This window comes from Pipistrellus hanaki (genome assembly GCF_964339955.1).
Source record: "Pipistrellus hanaki genome assembly, chromosome: 4".
Classification (NCBI taxonomy): domain Eukaryota; kingdom Metazoa; phylum Chordata; class Mammalia; order Chiroptera; family Vespertilionidae; genus Pipistrellus; species Pipistrellus hanaki.
The window spans coordinates 4,799,431-4,815,651 of NC_140506.1; the positions used below are offsets into that span (position 1 = coordinate 4,799,431).

General features: G+C 38.7%; 1 protein-coding gene across 4 annotated transcripts in view; it reads left to right on the forward strand.

Moving 5' to 3' along the window:
* Positions 1–349: 349 nt before the first annotated feature.
* The window catches only part of NIPBL (NIPBL cohesin loading factor), a 157,941-nt gene continuing 142,069 nt past the window's right edge, over positions 350–16,221 (forward strand). For 2 of the 4 annotated variants that reach the window (XM_084880551.1, XM_084880549.1), the window contains exon 1: positions 350–828. The gene's annotated coding sequence lies outside the window, so the exon portion shown is untranslated. The remainder of the gene's footprint in view (positions 829–16,221) is intronic. The other 2 variants (XM_084880553.1, XM_084880550.1) reach the window with 1 other exon arrangement.

Sequence of the window (16,221 nt, forward strand, 5' to 3'; positions counted from 1 at the left end):
CCTCGGATGGCGGGCGTCCTCTCAGCGGCCGCCCCGCGCCCGGCTCCCGTTGGCGACCCGCGGGCCGGGCCGGGCGGGCGGAGCGCCCCCTCCGCGCACACGACCCCCGGCGGCGCCGGCCCCGCGCCGCCCGCCCGGCCTCCGGCAAACACCGGCCCGGAGCCGGCCCCGCGCCGCCGCCCGCACGCCGCTCCCGGGCCGCCGGCCCAGGCCGCCCTGAGGCCGCCGGAGGCGGAGGGCCCGGCCCGGGAGCCGCGCGGCGCGGCGCGGAGCGCGCGGCGGAGCACCGAGCCGGCGGCGGCGCGGCGGCGGAAGTGGAGTGGGGAAGAGGGGGTGGTTGTTAGTGTTTGGCGCCGGCGGAGGGAGTCATTCCTGCAGCTGCACTTCCGGTCGGCATTTTGTTCTGAGAGGGAGAGACGGAACGAGAGAGAGAGACACACACACACAGGGCTCCTTCCCCCCCCGCCCTCCCCCCCCTCCCTCCGTCGGTACCGACTCGCCCGACACCGCCGAGCCGCAGGGAGGCCGCCCCCGCCGCTGGAGGACCGCCGCCCGGCCGGCGGCGATGCCCCCCCGGTAGCGCGGCCCCGGCCGGGTGTTTGTGAGTGTTTCTATGTGGGAGAAGGAGGAGGAGGAGGAAGCAGCAGCAGCGGCGGCGGCGGCGGCAGCGATTTGTCTTCCCGGCGGGTCTGCCCCCGGCTCTCCATGTTCCCCGCACTGAGGAGACGGAAGAGGAGCCGTCGCCACCCCCCCGCCCGGCCCGGATTATAGTCTCCGCGCCGCCGCCGCGGCCGCGGCCTCCCCGGATTCCGACGCCGATTCGCCCAGGTAAATTCCGGTCTTTCTTTCGGCGCCTCCCGCGGGCGGCCCGGGCCCCGCGGCGGGCCGCGTCCGGAGTTGGCTCTCCCCGCGGGTGGCGGCCGCCCTCCCGGCGGCGGGCCGGTCCCCGCGCGGCGGCGGCTCCGCGCCGGCGGGCGCTCCCGGCGGGCGGGCGGGCGGCCGGGGAGGCGTAGGCCCGGCGGAGCGCGCAGGCCGCGGGCCGGCGGCGCCTACTTGAGCCCGGGGATCCGGAGCGCCGCGGGCTCCGCCGCCGCCCCGCCGCCCGGTGACAGGCCTCGCCCGGGACGCGGAGCCCCGGCCGGCGGCGAGGAGGCGGAAACAATACCTCCCGGCGGCGGCGAGGGTGCCCCCTGGGCGCCCCCCATATTTACAACTTTGCCGGCCCGGGGCGCGGGGGCACGTCCCGGCGACACAAACAACCCCCTCCTCCCCGCGGTGACCCCGGGAGGGAGGAAGTAGTTTCAGTTAGCGAGCCCGGGGTGAAGACTCCGGCCCGGCCCGCTCCTGCCCGGCGAAACTTGTTTGGACGCTGGAAAGTTTAAGGAAGACGCGTTTGCTTTGCTTTGCTTTGCGTTCTTTCTTTCTTTTTTTTTCTTTTTTCTTTTTTTCTTTTTCTTTTCTTTCTTTTTTTTTTTGGAAAAGAGAATGGAGTGGTTCGCACGGATGTCGAGCCCAGAAGCCCGTGGAGGGCAGGCGCGGCCGCTCCCCCGGCCCCCGCCCCCGCCCCGGAGCCGTGTTGTTGTTTGACAGTGTCGGCCGCACATGGACTTTATTCAAAGACTCGCAGAAAGTGCTTGACAGGTCCCCCGGCCACTTTGCATGGGAGCGCGTTATATAAGGACACTTCCCAGCGTGAAACACGCGGGGACTTCCTGATCTCCCCGAGGACAGGAGTGGGAAGGGGGGTTTGGGGTGTAGTGGGAAATAGCGCTTGAGACACAGGTGAAGCCAATTTTCATTTTTTTCCTTTTTTTTTCTCCTCCCAAAGTATACAAGTTAATTATGCTTAAAATCCCTGGGAGGTTTTTTATTTTTTTATTTTTATTTTTTAAAGGAAAAAGGTAGAAGGTGCCATCCTTTCATGTCCAGGCTGATCCCCCTGAGGTCCCAGGGTTGTCATTGGCTGTGTGCGCCCAGGATGTTTGACTGTGTCATGAGAGAGGTGTCATTTTAATGGGTCAGATGGATCTGAAAATCTGCTGGAGTAAAAAAACACAAGTTGTGCGTCTTAAAAAGCTGGTTCCAGTGTACGTGGAGGTGTTTGGAGCTGGTCTCTGGAGGCGTGCGGTGGGCAGAAAGGAAAGGCGGCCCGTTTAAAAGTTTGTGTGACACATCGCATAGAAAAACAAATGCGCGGACCTGCGTTAGGCGCCTTTGAGACTTTGTATCCCGGGCCCCGCAGGGAGACGCTCCCTGGTTAAAATGAAGCAGCCCCGATGGACAAAGTCTCTTGTTTTACCGGCGGATGTTACATTGGTTCGAATTCTGTGTGTCCTGTTCAGTTGTCATTGCGGAATGAGTAACTTTCCCGAAGGTTGTCTTTTGAGTGGAGCGTTCTGCTTAAAATAAGTTGCGCCACATTTACTGCAAACGTATGGAAACATGTTAAAAAGAGTGAAGTTAATATAGCTGTCACGTACGAGGCGTGTTTTTAATGCCATAAATCCGTGTAGTAGTCGGTGGCGTGTCCGTGATTTGTATTGGTCAGGGAGCAGTTTGAATTTTAAAAAGCCTGAAGCTCCTGCCCCCTCCCTCCCGCTAATCTCCGCTCCTGTCTTTGTGCTGCCCGCTCCGCTCCGGCGCTGCTCGCCGCGGCCCGGCCTGCGCGGGTGGGGGCCTGCGGAGGGGGCCTGGAGGGGCAGGAGCACGGAGAGGAGGGACCCCTCAGTCCTAAGCAGAGGGAGTGGGGTGGGGAGGCAGATAAGGGCTTCAGAATAAACGTTTAAAAGGCCCTTGTATGAACCTGTGATTGTCTTCACAACTTTTATGTAAATAAAATACGGAGATGTGCCAAGGGATGAGCATATTGGGAAGGAGTTCTCTCCTTGCTCAGTTTTCATCAACAGAAGGAACTTTCAGAGTTTTCTACTTAAAGGGAGCTTTCTTACACAGATGTTTCTGTGTAAGGTATCTCTTTATGTGACTTTTTTCTTTTCTTTTCTAGTGGCTTTGTAATTAAAGTGAGTGAATACTTATGATCTCTTGTTTTCCCAATTGTATATAGTTAGCAATCTCTAATATAGATTGTGTTATAGCTTTCATTAAGGTGGCATAAACATTTCTTTCAAGTAAATTGAAAATATTTTTTATTTGGTTAACTGATTAGGTTATTTGTAATGGAGAAGACATAAAACTTGAATAAAACCTAAGCTGGGACTTTAAAATTTTTGATAACTTAGTTGGAATGAATAACTTGTGTTTCCCTAGAGATTATGAATAAATAGCCTGCTGTGCTTCCACTGTATTGGTTGGGACATCACCAGTGGTTAATCCTATATTTCCATTATTTTTTTTTAATTCAGTGAAAGGAGACAACCATATTATCCCAGTAATCTTGCAATTATAGTTATATTATTTGGAGCAATATTTCCTAATATGCCAAAAGGAAATTTCAACATTATGGTTTACTGTTTCTCTTTAGTCTGCAGAATTAACAATAACTTATAATAATTGAAATCAGTTTTCACATAAATAATGAAAATCTAGTAAATAAAATTAAAATGGAATATTAAATAATTGCTGTTAGTGTTTTGAGAAGAGGATGCTTCCTTTTAAAGTCATTCAACATTTGTTTACTAGTTATTTAAAAGCATTTTAAACTTATGCTAGTGATCATTAAAATACTGTCCTCCTTTAAGAAGAAAAATATTATATTTGAAGAAAGACTTTGAGATTCTCTTTGGGGAGGAAAAGAAAGTTTTCAGTATGGTGATAAATGTAGTTTTAGTTTTCTGCATAGTAAGGATTACTAAATGTCAAAAATATTGTGAGCAAAGCCATACCAATTCTCACATGAAATTTTCTTTATTTGGAGTGGGATTGTCCAGCTCAAACGTATTTTTTTTAAGGCTTCCTAATTTCATATTTAATTTTTTTTTAGTACCAATTCATCATTAAACGAGAAACATTTGAACCTGCCTGTGTTATATTTTGACATATAATGTGGTATTTTTACTTTCTGAAGATAAGATGTAAAAATTAATATAAGTAAATAAAAACTAAAAAGTTTGTTTTATATAATTTCATTTCCCCCCCACCCTGTTGCTTATTAGGAAAAGCATAATTTGTATGTAATTCTGAAATTTTATTCAGCTCCATATGAAGTGATTGGAAAGACTGAAGTAAATAAAAATTCCTTTTAGAGAAATGTCACTTCGGTTCTGTTTGCCACATTTATTTGCTGTAAACAGAATAGGAAATTACTGACTAGGAACTCGTAGAAGTCTGATAATTAACTGTTTAGTTGAAGATGTTTATTTTAATATCTTGAACATACTACTTTGACTTTGGTAGTTATTTATGAGCTCATCTAGCCTTTGAAAGTCATTTAAAAAATACACTTTTAAAGTAGAGTTTTCTCTATTTTTAGCAGTTGCCTTTGTATTTTTAAATTGGTCCTTTTTCAAAGTGACCGAATTCCTTTATAAATATTCTAATTTCCCTGTGAAAGAAGTGACCAGCATGATTTCTATTTTTTGATGAAAACCTCGACGTCAGAAGGCCACTTGTTTGGTACAGATTCATGTAGTGAGTCAGTGGGACAGTAAGAAATTCCCTGACTCTTAATAGTTTTTTGTTAGATTAATGTTGCTTTAAGAAGTATCTGAGCTCTTGTTATGGTTATGTATTGCTCAGTGCTGACACTGATACCATTTTTGACTTTTTTAATTATTTACTTTTTTATTGATTTTAGAGGAGAAGAGAGGAGAGAGAGAGAGAGAGAAACATCAATGATGAGGGAGAATTATTGATGGGCTGCCTCTGGTACAACCCACACTGGGGATCCAGCTTGCAACCCTTGACTGGAATCTAACTTGGGAACCTTCAGATCATAGGCCGATACTCTTATCTACTGCTCAGGGCGACTTTTTCAATTATCTTGAATCCAAGGTGCTTTTCTTCTTTTAGAGAGGTATACCTGTCTTTTGGTCCCATCTCCCCCATGAAAATAATACTTTTATATTAGAAATCTTGACCTTGTGTGGTTGATTGAGTTTAATCTATATATCTCTATATATATAAAAGTCTAAAGGACCATTTGTTTGGTAGCTATGACGTGTGCTGACCACCAAGGGGCAGATGCTCAACACACAGGCATGGAAACATGGAACAGACTGATGATTCTCAGGGGGTAGCAGGGGAGGGCAAGAAGAGGTTAACCAAAGATTTTATATGCATAATAGAGGCCCAGTGCATGAATTCGAGCACTGGTGTGGTCCCTTGGCCTGTTCTGTGGGAATCAGGCCAAAACCAGCAGTCGGACATCCCCCAAGAGGTCCCGGAATGCGAGAGGGCACAGGCCAGGCCGGGGGCCTCTAGTTTATATATGTCCCTCCTAAGAAATATAAGTGGATTAACTACCTACATTTGTAGTAAACAATACATAATGAATCCTGCAAGATTTATTTTTACACTTTTTTAAATTACGAGAGTGGAATTTTAGTGTTTGCAGTTGATTTAAAAATAATTTTAATTGTTTTTTAATTGTCTTTCATTCCCAAAGTGTTGTTATCAGTAGAGATTACTTTTGTATTATCTAGCTAGATAAGATTTTGAGGACCTATTATTTGCCAGCTAGATAAGATTTTGAGGACCTATTATTTGCTAGGAATTGTGTTAAATATGTCCTCTTTATATTATCTTATTTAATGCTTCTAAAAAGCTCATGAATTATAAATAGTTACCACCCCCAATTTACAGATGAAGAAACTGATGGTGGAAACGTTGAAAAATTGCCCATTGTCTTATAATTAGTAAATGATCGATCTCATTTATGTGTGTTCTTAAGGATTTAGGATTCCTCATTTCTAGTTTTAGTAAAATCTTAATATCCTTTGGTTGCTCATTTGATTCAATACTTTAATGTTGTCAAGGAAATTGTTTACTTCAGGCAAAGAACTAAAATAGAATTCTGACTATACATTATATAGTGTTTACTATTTGCAAATCTTTACTATCTTATAATTTAAATGTCAGTTGTTAAGCAATCTGTGATCTTTTTATGGTTAGGTTTTTTTATAGTTGAAATTGTCAGAGCATCCATTTTTAGAAAAAGAAAATTCATCTTTAGAGAGTTATTTCATTCATAGAAATGTTTATGACCAATTGTAGTATAGTAGATAATTTATAAATTAGTATGACTGATAATTTTTTAAGTTCCATTATTTACATAACCCAAGAATCTGTTCCCTTCCAAGTTATCAACTTGAAAAGTTGTACACTTATTTCAAGTTGTTGCCATTACATACAACTTTATGGGGATTCCTTCAGCGAGTATTGTGAGAGTCTTTGAGATAGTTTTTTTTTTTTTTTTATCCTTACTAGTAAATCTTTATCTTCAGTTTGGTTTTGAGTTTTAGAGGCAGTAAAAAGTAATTTAGAACTTAGTTTAGGAAAACTAAGATTTAATAAGATATTTTTTGTGTTGGGCTCTGTATTAAGTGCTTTTACATTTGTATTAAGTAATTAAGTGATTTCCATGTAGCAGAAACTATACCAGGAGCTTTAAGTGGATTTTCTCAATTCTTTATGAGTTTGGTTGTATTTATTCTCCCAAGATACATGAGAAAACTGAGGTATAGAACGATTGAGCAACTAGTCCAAGGTCACATAGCTGTGAAAGGAAGTGGAGAAAAGGACTCCAGAGTTAATACTTCACGCATCAACTTTAACCACTATGCTGTGTATCGTGATTTGAAGCACCAGCGAGGTTAGTCACAGTGTTCTTGTCTTACAGCAAGGAAATTGAGGCTCATCATGTTTAAGAAACTTGTCCAGGGTTGCAAAGCTAGCAAGTGTTAGAGATAAGATTCCAACCCAAATATTTCTAATTCTAAAACTTATTTCCATTTTGCCACACTGTCTCTTTAAGATTTATAATATATATATGTTCAATATATATAATATGTAATATATAATATATGATATATTTTAAAAAAAGGTTAGGCTTGACTATAGAGATGTGAGACTATTTTTCTTGTGTAGCCAATAAAGAGATCCTAAGGATATTTTAAATAGAGGATCAGCTATAATCGATATGTTATTTGATAGTCTTTTAAAAAATTACCTTATTTTACACCAAGTAAAATATACAGAATGTTAAAATAGGACATTGATTTTTAAATACTGGGTGGAGCAAAAGTGGGTTTATAGTTTATGTAGAAAACAATACAATAATTATAAACTCTCTTTTGCTTACTCCCACCTATAAACCTTCTTTTGCCTTACCTTGTATATGCATGCTGTGTCTGGAATAGATAGCTTTTGAAAATGTAGAAAAGCCACTTTGTTGTTACAATATTATTTTTTATAAAAGTTGTCAGCATTAAAAAAATCCCCCAAAGTATATTAAGTTTTCAACATAATTTATGTAGTTAAGTTGTTTTGCCATTATACATATCATTTAACATGAACATAGTAATCACTTAAAGTGTTCCATGGCATATATTTACCCTTTAGCAGAAAATAAAAACTTTTTCAGTATATAGAAATACAGACTTAGCAACATTAATTTATTAAAATAATTTTTTACATCTTCTGAGAAACTCGGGGGTTCTGACATTATTTTGAAATACTGGATTTCTTTTTGTTAAGAGTTAACATATTTGAGTCAGTTACATTTCTCAGTCCTTTAGTCTTGTGCTGATGAAATGTGTACTTGTTTGATATGAATACTGTTGTTTTTTTAAATAGTTATTCTATATCCCTTAAAAGTCAACAGTGCTTGAAACAATAATGAATTGTAAAACTCAAGCAATAGTTTATTCTAAGAATATTAATTTTTATGACTGCGTGTGTTTAATATTTTTATTTGCAAAACCAAAATGTCCTTGAAATTAAACTTAGCAAGACAATACATCACTGAGTTTTCTCAGTAGTGCTATTTAGCAACTGTTTCAGGATTTTAAAACCACTTTTAGTTATCTTTATCTGAAAGGATTGTGGGTTGCCAATTTCCACCTAGGAAAATTAATTATCTGAATAAAAGCTATATGTAATTTAGTTTTTCCTTAGTAATGACCAAGTGGAACTTTTACATGGATGTAGATTGGGCTTAACTCACCCCCCTCCCCCTCCCTCCCCCCCCCCCCCCACTCTTTTTAATGCTATTTTTTAAAAATGGGTGCACATGACTTAATGTTTCCCCCCAGGGCTCTGCCTATGCCTAACAAAACTGTAAGGTTGAAAATTGAAATATAATGACCTAAAAGCTATTGTATCATTCTTTCCGTTTTGAGACAAAATTTAGGAATCCAGTATTTATGCCATAACCTACCTTCAAGTTACCTTGAAAGATATATGACACATGCTTTTTATTTAATTTTACTAAACTTTTTACCCTTTTCTCTTCCCCTTTTCACATCTTCCTTTCTCTGTGAATCTCCTTGAATCTTTATCTCCTAGGCAAATTTTTACAAAGCACCGTGAATGTAGGTGGTGGTGTTAATGTGCATGGTCCTATAACATACCACTGTTGATCCTTGAACAACACAGGTTTGAACTGAGTGGATTCCCTTATACATAGATTTTTTTTCCCCTCCCCAATATAGTATTACTTCCGTTGATAAAACATAGAGCAGTTTGAAAGGCTTCAAATTCTGAGATCTTCATTAGTTCAAAATGTTACTGGTAAAAAAGCATTGCCATAAACTGTGAAAATATATATTTGTATAGCATTCCTACTTTCTTCCATAAATATATGTTACTTCTCAAAATGCCAAGTCAAGGATCAGAAATTTTTTTTTTGAGGAGAAAGAGAAAGCATGGCCTTTTTGTGTGAAAGTTTCTGTGGTCAGTCCATTTCATGGTATTTTGTCAGTGTATCTAATTGTATCTTTTAATAAAATAAATTATTCCTTTGTCAACCATACTAAACCACCAGTCCTGTAGTAATACTATATTATTCTCATCTTTGTGTCTGTAACATCATCATAGTGTTTGTCCTGTGTTGTAGTTATTCAGTACATTTTTGTTGAATTGATTAATTGGAATTTGCTATACGATGTTTCTTTAATATATTTCTAAATCTAAGATTTCTGAGAGTAAATATTTTTGTGTTAATTTCAAAAATAATTTTCTTGGATAGATTATGTCCTTGAGGCTTCTTTTTGGGTAAAAACACTTTGTTTGCTAGGTACATCCTTAACAATACATACATATACTTGTACATAAAAATAAAGTAAAAGCTAAAAACAGAGTTCCTTCTTTAGCTGTTGGTAAGGATTGTATTATTTTGGTCCCTTGGACAATAGAATTGGGAGTAAGATACTGGGGTTTATTGCAAGAGGGAAGGTGTCTACTTTCTTGTTTTAAGCTTAAGATTGATTTATTATAGTTTTCATTTTCTTTGCTAATTTCATTATGTATAATATTGCAATGAGAAATACATTGCAGTACATTAAAAATGCTTTCCAACTAAAATAGTGATATAATGACTTAATTTTATTTTTAATTTAAGTAAGGCTTATTTGAGATATTTACACAGTGAGAGGGCAGGGTGGACAACAGTAAAGTTCACTGTTTTAGGTTTACAGTTTGATGAGTTTTGGTAAACATATACAGTCTTGCAACCACCACAATCAAGACATGAAATACTTCCAGCACCCCAAAAAGTTTCCTTATATTCTTTTGTAATCAGTTTCATATACATTCCAGCCCCTGGCAGTTTTGTCTTTTCTAGAATGTCATATAAATGGAGTCATACACTGTGTAGGCTTCTGGGTCACGTTTGTTTCACGTAGAATAAGGGTTTTGAGATTCATCCATGTTGTTGAATGTATTAGTAGTTCATTAGTGACTGAATTTTGAAATTGAATTTAATATACACTTTAACTTTGGTGCAGCACTGTCAAAAATACTTCGAACAGTTTTAGGTATTTTTCTCAGATCTTGTGGCTGCTTTATTTTTGGACATAATTCTACTTATTTTTACTCCTTCTAAAATTGTTATAATTGATATTATTAAGTGGCATTTATTTATATATTAGTTAATTCTGTTAGATGTTCTACAGAGCAGGTAAGATGGACATTGTTCTCTGTTTCATAATAATTAAAATAGGTGGCATTATCTATTTTGAACACATAGCACATAGAAACTGGAACAAGGATAGTACAATAGTAACTCACCAAAAATTGCATTTACATTTTGCTTTAAGTTTAATGTTTGTTGTTTGTACTAAAAATAGAACATAGGTTACAATGAATAACAGTAATGACTCATGCTTAAAGTTAGAGCAGCAGAAACAGTGCTCTCTAGGGCAGGGCAGACCATGACAAAAGGGTCCTTTTCTTGACAGTTTCTTTGACTACCCCTCCTCCACCCACTAGCTTCCTTTTGAAACAGCTTTCTCCCTTGGGTTCAGGGATATATCAGTCTCTTGTTCTTCCTCTGTGTATTTGGCTTTTCATTGTAGACTCTTGCCATTCTTCCCTTTGCCTGTCCCTTAAATATTGATATTCCCGAAGTGGTTTTTCAACCTACGTTCTGTTTCTCTTCCTATTCATCTCATCTATTCGCATGACTTTCTACATGCTTACTACCTGTATGCTGATGACTTATAAATCTATCTCCAAAATATTTTTCTTTTCTGAGAGGGCCCCAGCTGTCTACTAGGTACCTCCTGATGTTCCATAAATACTTTAATTTGAAAGTATATATATCTGAACTCATTCTTCAGCTCTTCCCTACTCTTAAACTCCTGTCCACTCCAAAAGAAAGAAAACTATTCTTACAACTATGTGAAATAGGTTAATGTTTCCACCATCAGCTCAGTTGCCTAAACTAGAAACTTGGTAATGATGCTTTACCCTTCTCCTTTAGTGTACTGCCAATTCCGTTGTTCACCAGTTCTAACATTCATAACCCCTCTCTGAATATCAATTGAATCCATTCTCCTTCTGCTATTTTGATTCTGAGAGTGGGCATGTACATAAATTTGTCAGATGAAATAATGTCTAGCAAATTAAGAAATATTTAGAGATAATTGTAAAAGATGTATTTAGTGATAAGATACTTTTGCTCATATACTTGGGCTCTGATATTTAAAAATAAAGTGTAATTTTCAGTAATATTCATGCTTTATAACCTAAATGGAACTGTCTTCTGTATACATTTCCATTATATCTAAAATCGAGAGCTTCTGACTTGCTGCCTGTTTTATCAGCGAAAACAGTTTGAACTCGGCCTTGATCTTTCCATTCCTTACTTTTGGAGTACTACATTTCATGGGGGTGGACATTCATTTCAGTATGTTGTGCTTAAGTGTTTAGGAGCAGAGTCTGAGGAGAAGAAAACTGGAATGTAGCCGCTTAGGTAAAGGAAGGGCTTTTGAATCGACTTTTTTATTCTGTGAAAATAAGTTCACGTCAATAACACTTTCAGTTTTCTTACAGATAAAAAAACTAAAGAAACAAATGCAGTGAAATATGATACCATTCAGTTGTTAGGCATGCATAAGCTTTTAATGGCAAGAGCCAGATATGTTGTAACAGTATTACTTGTTTGTGAATTTGTAAGTTATTGCTCATGGTTTTATACAACCTTACAGTGTTTCTTCCTTAGAATAAGAAGTTTATTCTACTTTTTATTGTACAAGGCTTTTCTTAGGGCCTTTTTAGTGTATTTGATTGTCTAGCTTAATCTGAAGACTGCTTCCTTAGTTAGTTTTTTATGAAATTCATAAACATCGATCTTGTAGTGAGAACTGTTACTTTGCTCATAATAGATTATCTTTACAAATATAACTAAAAGTCTACTTTTAACTTTAAAATTATTTTAAATTTTATTTTTCATTTACAGTTTATATTTAGTATTATTTTATATTAGTTTCAAATGTATATCATAGTGGTTAGTCATATATTTTACAAAGAGATCTCTCTGGTGTTTCAAGTACCCGTCTGGCACCATACATAATTACAATATTATTGACTATATTACCTGTGCTCTACTTTATGTGCCTGCAACTATTTTGTAGCTACCAATTTGTATTTCTCAATTTCTTCTCCTTTTTCACTCTGTTTCCCAAACCCCCTCCCCTCTGGTAACCATCAGTCTGTTCTCTGTATCTTTAAGTGTGTTTCTATTTTTTGTTTATATTGTTCTTTAGACTCCACCTATACATAAAATCATATCTTTTTCTGACTACTATTTTACTTAGCATAATACTCTCTAGTTCCCTCTATGCTGTCACAAATAATAAGATTTCATTATTTTTATGGCTGAGTAATATTCTATTGTTTATATGTACCACAGCTACTCATCTACTTTTTCTCTTTAGTCCTCAGCCCAGGATATGCTTATTGATTTGAGAGAGGGAGGGAGGAGACAGGGAGACAGAGACAGAGCCATCAGTGTGAGAGAGAGCATCAATTGGTTGCCTTACATGCATGCCTCAACTGGGGATCAAACTTGAAACCTTTCAGAATACAGAACAAAATTCCAACCAACTGAGCCACATTGCAGAGCTATCCACGCATCTATTGATGGACCCTTGGGTTGCTTCCATACCTTGACCCTTGTGAATAATGCTGCAATGAACATACAGGTGCATGTACTCTTTTAAATTAGTGTTTTCGATTTTTAAAAAAATATATACTAGAGGCCCGGTGCATGAAATTCATGCACGGGAGGGAGGGGAGTCTCCTCAGCACAGCCTACTCATCAGTCATTTGGTTGTTCCTCACTAACCCCCTTGCCGGCCTTGTCGCCCCATGCAGCTTGCTGTTCAGTCGTCCGTCCGGTTGTTTCGGTTGTGTCGGCCCCTGGCTTTTTATATATTATGATACCCAGAAGTGGAATTGCTGGCTCATAAGACAGTTCCATTTCAAATTTAGGAAACTCCCTCCTTTTCCATAGTGGCTGTACCACTCTGAATTCCCATGAACAGGGTTCCCTTTTCTCCACATCTCTGTCAACATTTGCTGTTTGTTGATTTATTGATCAATTCTGACAGGTATCAGGTGATATCTCATTATGATTTTGATTTGCATTTTTCTGATGATTAGTGATCTTAAGCATCTTTTTATGTCTATTGGCCATCTGTAAATCCTGTTAGGAGAAATGTCTACTCAGGTCCTTTACCTACTTTTTAATAAGGCTGCTTATTTTTTGGTTTGAGTTGTATGAGATCTTTATAAATTTTGGATATTAACCCATTATCAGATGTATCATTGGCAAATATGTTCTTTTACTCAGTGGGATGTCTTTTTGATTAGTTAATGGTATCCTTTGCTGTGCAAAACCTTTTTAGTTTGATGCAGTCACATTTGTTTATTTTTTCTTTTGTTTCACTTGCCTGAGGAAATATATCAGAAAAACATTTCTAAGAGAAGTATCAGAGATTTTACTACCCATGCTTTCTTGTAGGTGTTTTATGGTTTTGAGTCTTACATTTAAGTCTTTAATACTTTTTTTTAGCTTATTCTTGCATACGATGTAAGAAAGTGGTCTAGTTAAAATACTTTTTTGCATCTCCAGTTCTTCAACACCATGTGTTGAGTAGATCATATTTACCCCATTGTATGTTCTTGTCTCCTTTGTCATCTGTTAATTGGCCATATAGGCATGGGTTTATTTTTGGGCTCTCTATTCTGTTAATTGATCTATGTGTTTGTTTTTATGCCAGTACTACACTGTTTTCTTTACTGTAGCCTTGTAGTATAGTTTGATATTAGATAGCATGATATAAAGGTTTACTATTAGAATAATTAAATTAAATGGCAGTAGCTTTTCAAAAGTCTCATGTGCCCGATATTATAAAAGAATCAAACCAATTTATCAAAAATAATTGATCAAGTGTCATAATGTCCAAATGAAAATTAGTGCTTTCCTAGGTAGGATCTAAGTACATCTAAACAAATGCCCTTTTTTTGTTTTTGTTTATTGGTTAGAGAGGTGGCACATTGTAATTACCTAAGGAATTTTTTTCAAACTACTATGCTTTTCTAGAGATGTAAGGTCAGTTTATAAGTTTCTGTTTTAGCTAGTTTCTTGGGCTTTTTAATCATTTCATAAGGGTTCATTGAATGACTACTATGTGCTTAGCAATGAAGTCTAGGCATTCAATGCTTGGACCTTTTTTCAACCTTTTCTCCACATTTTATATGCTGGCTAAAAGATTCCTCTATTTTTTCTATTCCATAAAATGATTATCTCTGAGGCATAAAGGCACAAGGAACCGCTGTGAGTGGAGTTGTTAGTGAATTAGAATTAAAAATAGAGATGGATGCCTGGTGGGCATGGCTCAGTGGTTGATCGCTGACTCATGAACCAGGTGGTCAAGGTACAATAACTGGTCAGGGCACATGCCCAGGTTGCAGGCTTGATCCTAGTGGTGGGCATGCAGGAGGCAGGTGATTCCCGATTCTCATCACTGATATTTCTATCTCTCCCTCTCTGAAATCAATAAAAATATTTTGAATATTAAAAAAAGAAAAAAAGAGATAGAATGGAACAATATGTTGAGTTCTGAAGAATGGAGGGTAGTTGCTGGATACTGAAGAGGACATAAAGGTTAGAGGAGCAGATACTATAAATGAATTGGGCAAAAGAATTGAGAAAATTGAAGTTAAAATAATCAAATACCAATTTGCACGAGTACTTAGGGTAAAATAAAAAATTAGGATCTCACTGATCTGTTCCTAAGGATGACTTATATTTAAAAAGTTTACTCAAAAGTCAAATTGCAATGTATTTAGGATACACATTGCTTAAGAGTAACATGTAAAATGCTTAGAACTATACCGTACACTTAGAGTAAGTCCTCAGAAAATATTTGTTATTTTTTTTTATTTGGCAGCCACCTTTCTAATGGTATTTGATGAAAAAGATATCCTTGTCAAGTATATTTGTAAATTAAAATCTAATTTGTGAATTTATAATGAATTATTATAACGAAAGCTATTTTATAAGAAGTAAAGAAAAAGTAATCAAATCAGCTCAACTGAACTATGAGTATTTCTTTAGAACATAATTTGACTATATAACCCATATCAAATAACTGTTTATACAAGGAGCGTGATTTAACTCATCTCTACTACCTAAAATTAATTATTGCTCCAAAGGTGTTGTACTGTACTGTTATATATTACGGCACATACATACATTGTATATACAGATTATACAAATATGTCCACTATATTTTGATAACTCATTTTGTAGTTTTTGCTTCATACCTTTTAATCAAACCTTTATATTCTCTTTTTTCTATGTATCCAATTCTATCTTCTTTCTGTCAAGATTTCATGTGTTTTTTGGGTACAGAACATTTTCGTCACCCAAAAAAGGAACGCCAGGCTCATAAACCATCACTCCCCATTTTTCCCCAAGCCCAGGGCAATCACTAATCCACCTTCTGTTGCAAAGGCTATTTTTTTTATCTTCATGTAAGGAGCATTATACAGTGTGGACTTTTTGTTTCTGACTTCTTTCACTTGGTTATCCATGTTATAGTATATATCAGTACCTCATTCCTTTCCATGGCCAAATATCCTATTGTATAGATATTCCACATTGCATCTAACTGTTGCCAGTTGATGGACATTTGGGTTGTTTTCACCTTTTGACTGTTGTGAATAATGCTGCTGTAAACATTTGTGCACAAATTTCAGTCTGGACATATGTTTTCAGTTCCTCCATTCATAGGAGTAAAATTTCTAGGTCATATGCTTAAGTTTAACTATTTGAGGAACTGCCAAACTGTTTTCCCAAGAGGCTACATGATTTTTACATTTCCATTAACAATGTTTGAAATTTACAGTTTCTCCACATCCTCACCACTATGTGTTGTCAGCAGAGTGTAGCCATACTAATGGGTGTCCAGTATCTCATTGTGGCTTTGATTTGACTACTGATATTGAACATCTTTTCATGTGTTTATTGATTATTTACATACTAGTGGTCCAGTGCATGAAATTTGTACATGGGTGCAGTCCCTAGGCCTGGCTGGTGATTGAAGCAAGAGCGTCTGGCGTGGAAGGGCAGGTCCCAGCTGACACCCTGGGCAGCACCTGGGCCTTTCAGGCCGCATGTTCCCTTCCACCTGAGTCACAGTGCCCAAGTCCCCACACGGTTGTGTGGTTGCATGGCCAGACGCCATGGGCCAGGGCGCAGTGGCCTCTGGGCTGCCTAGCAGTGCCGCACAGAAGCCAGGTGGGCAGTGTGCC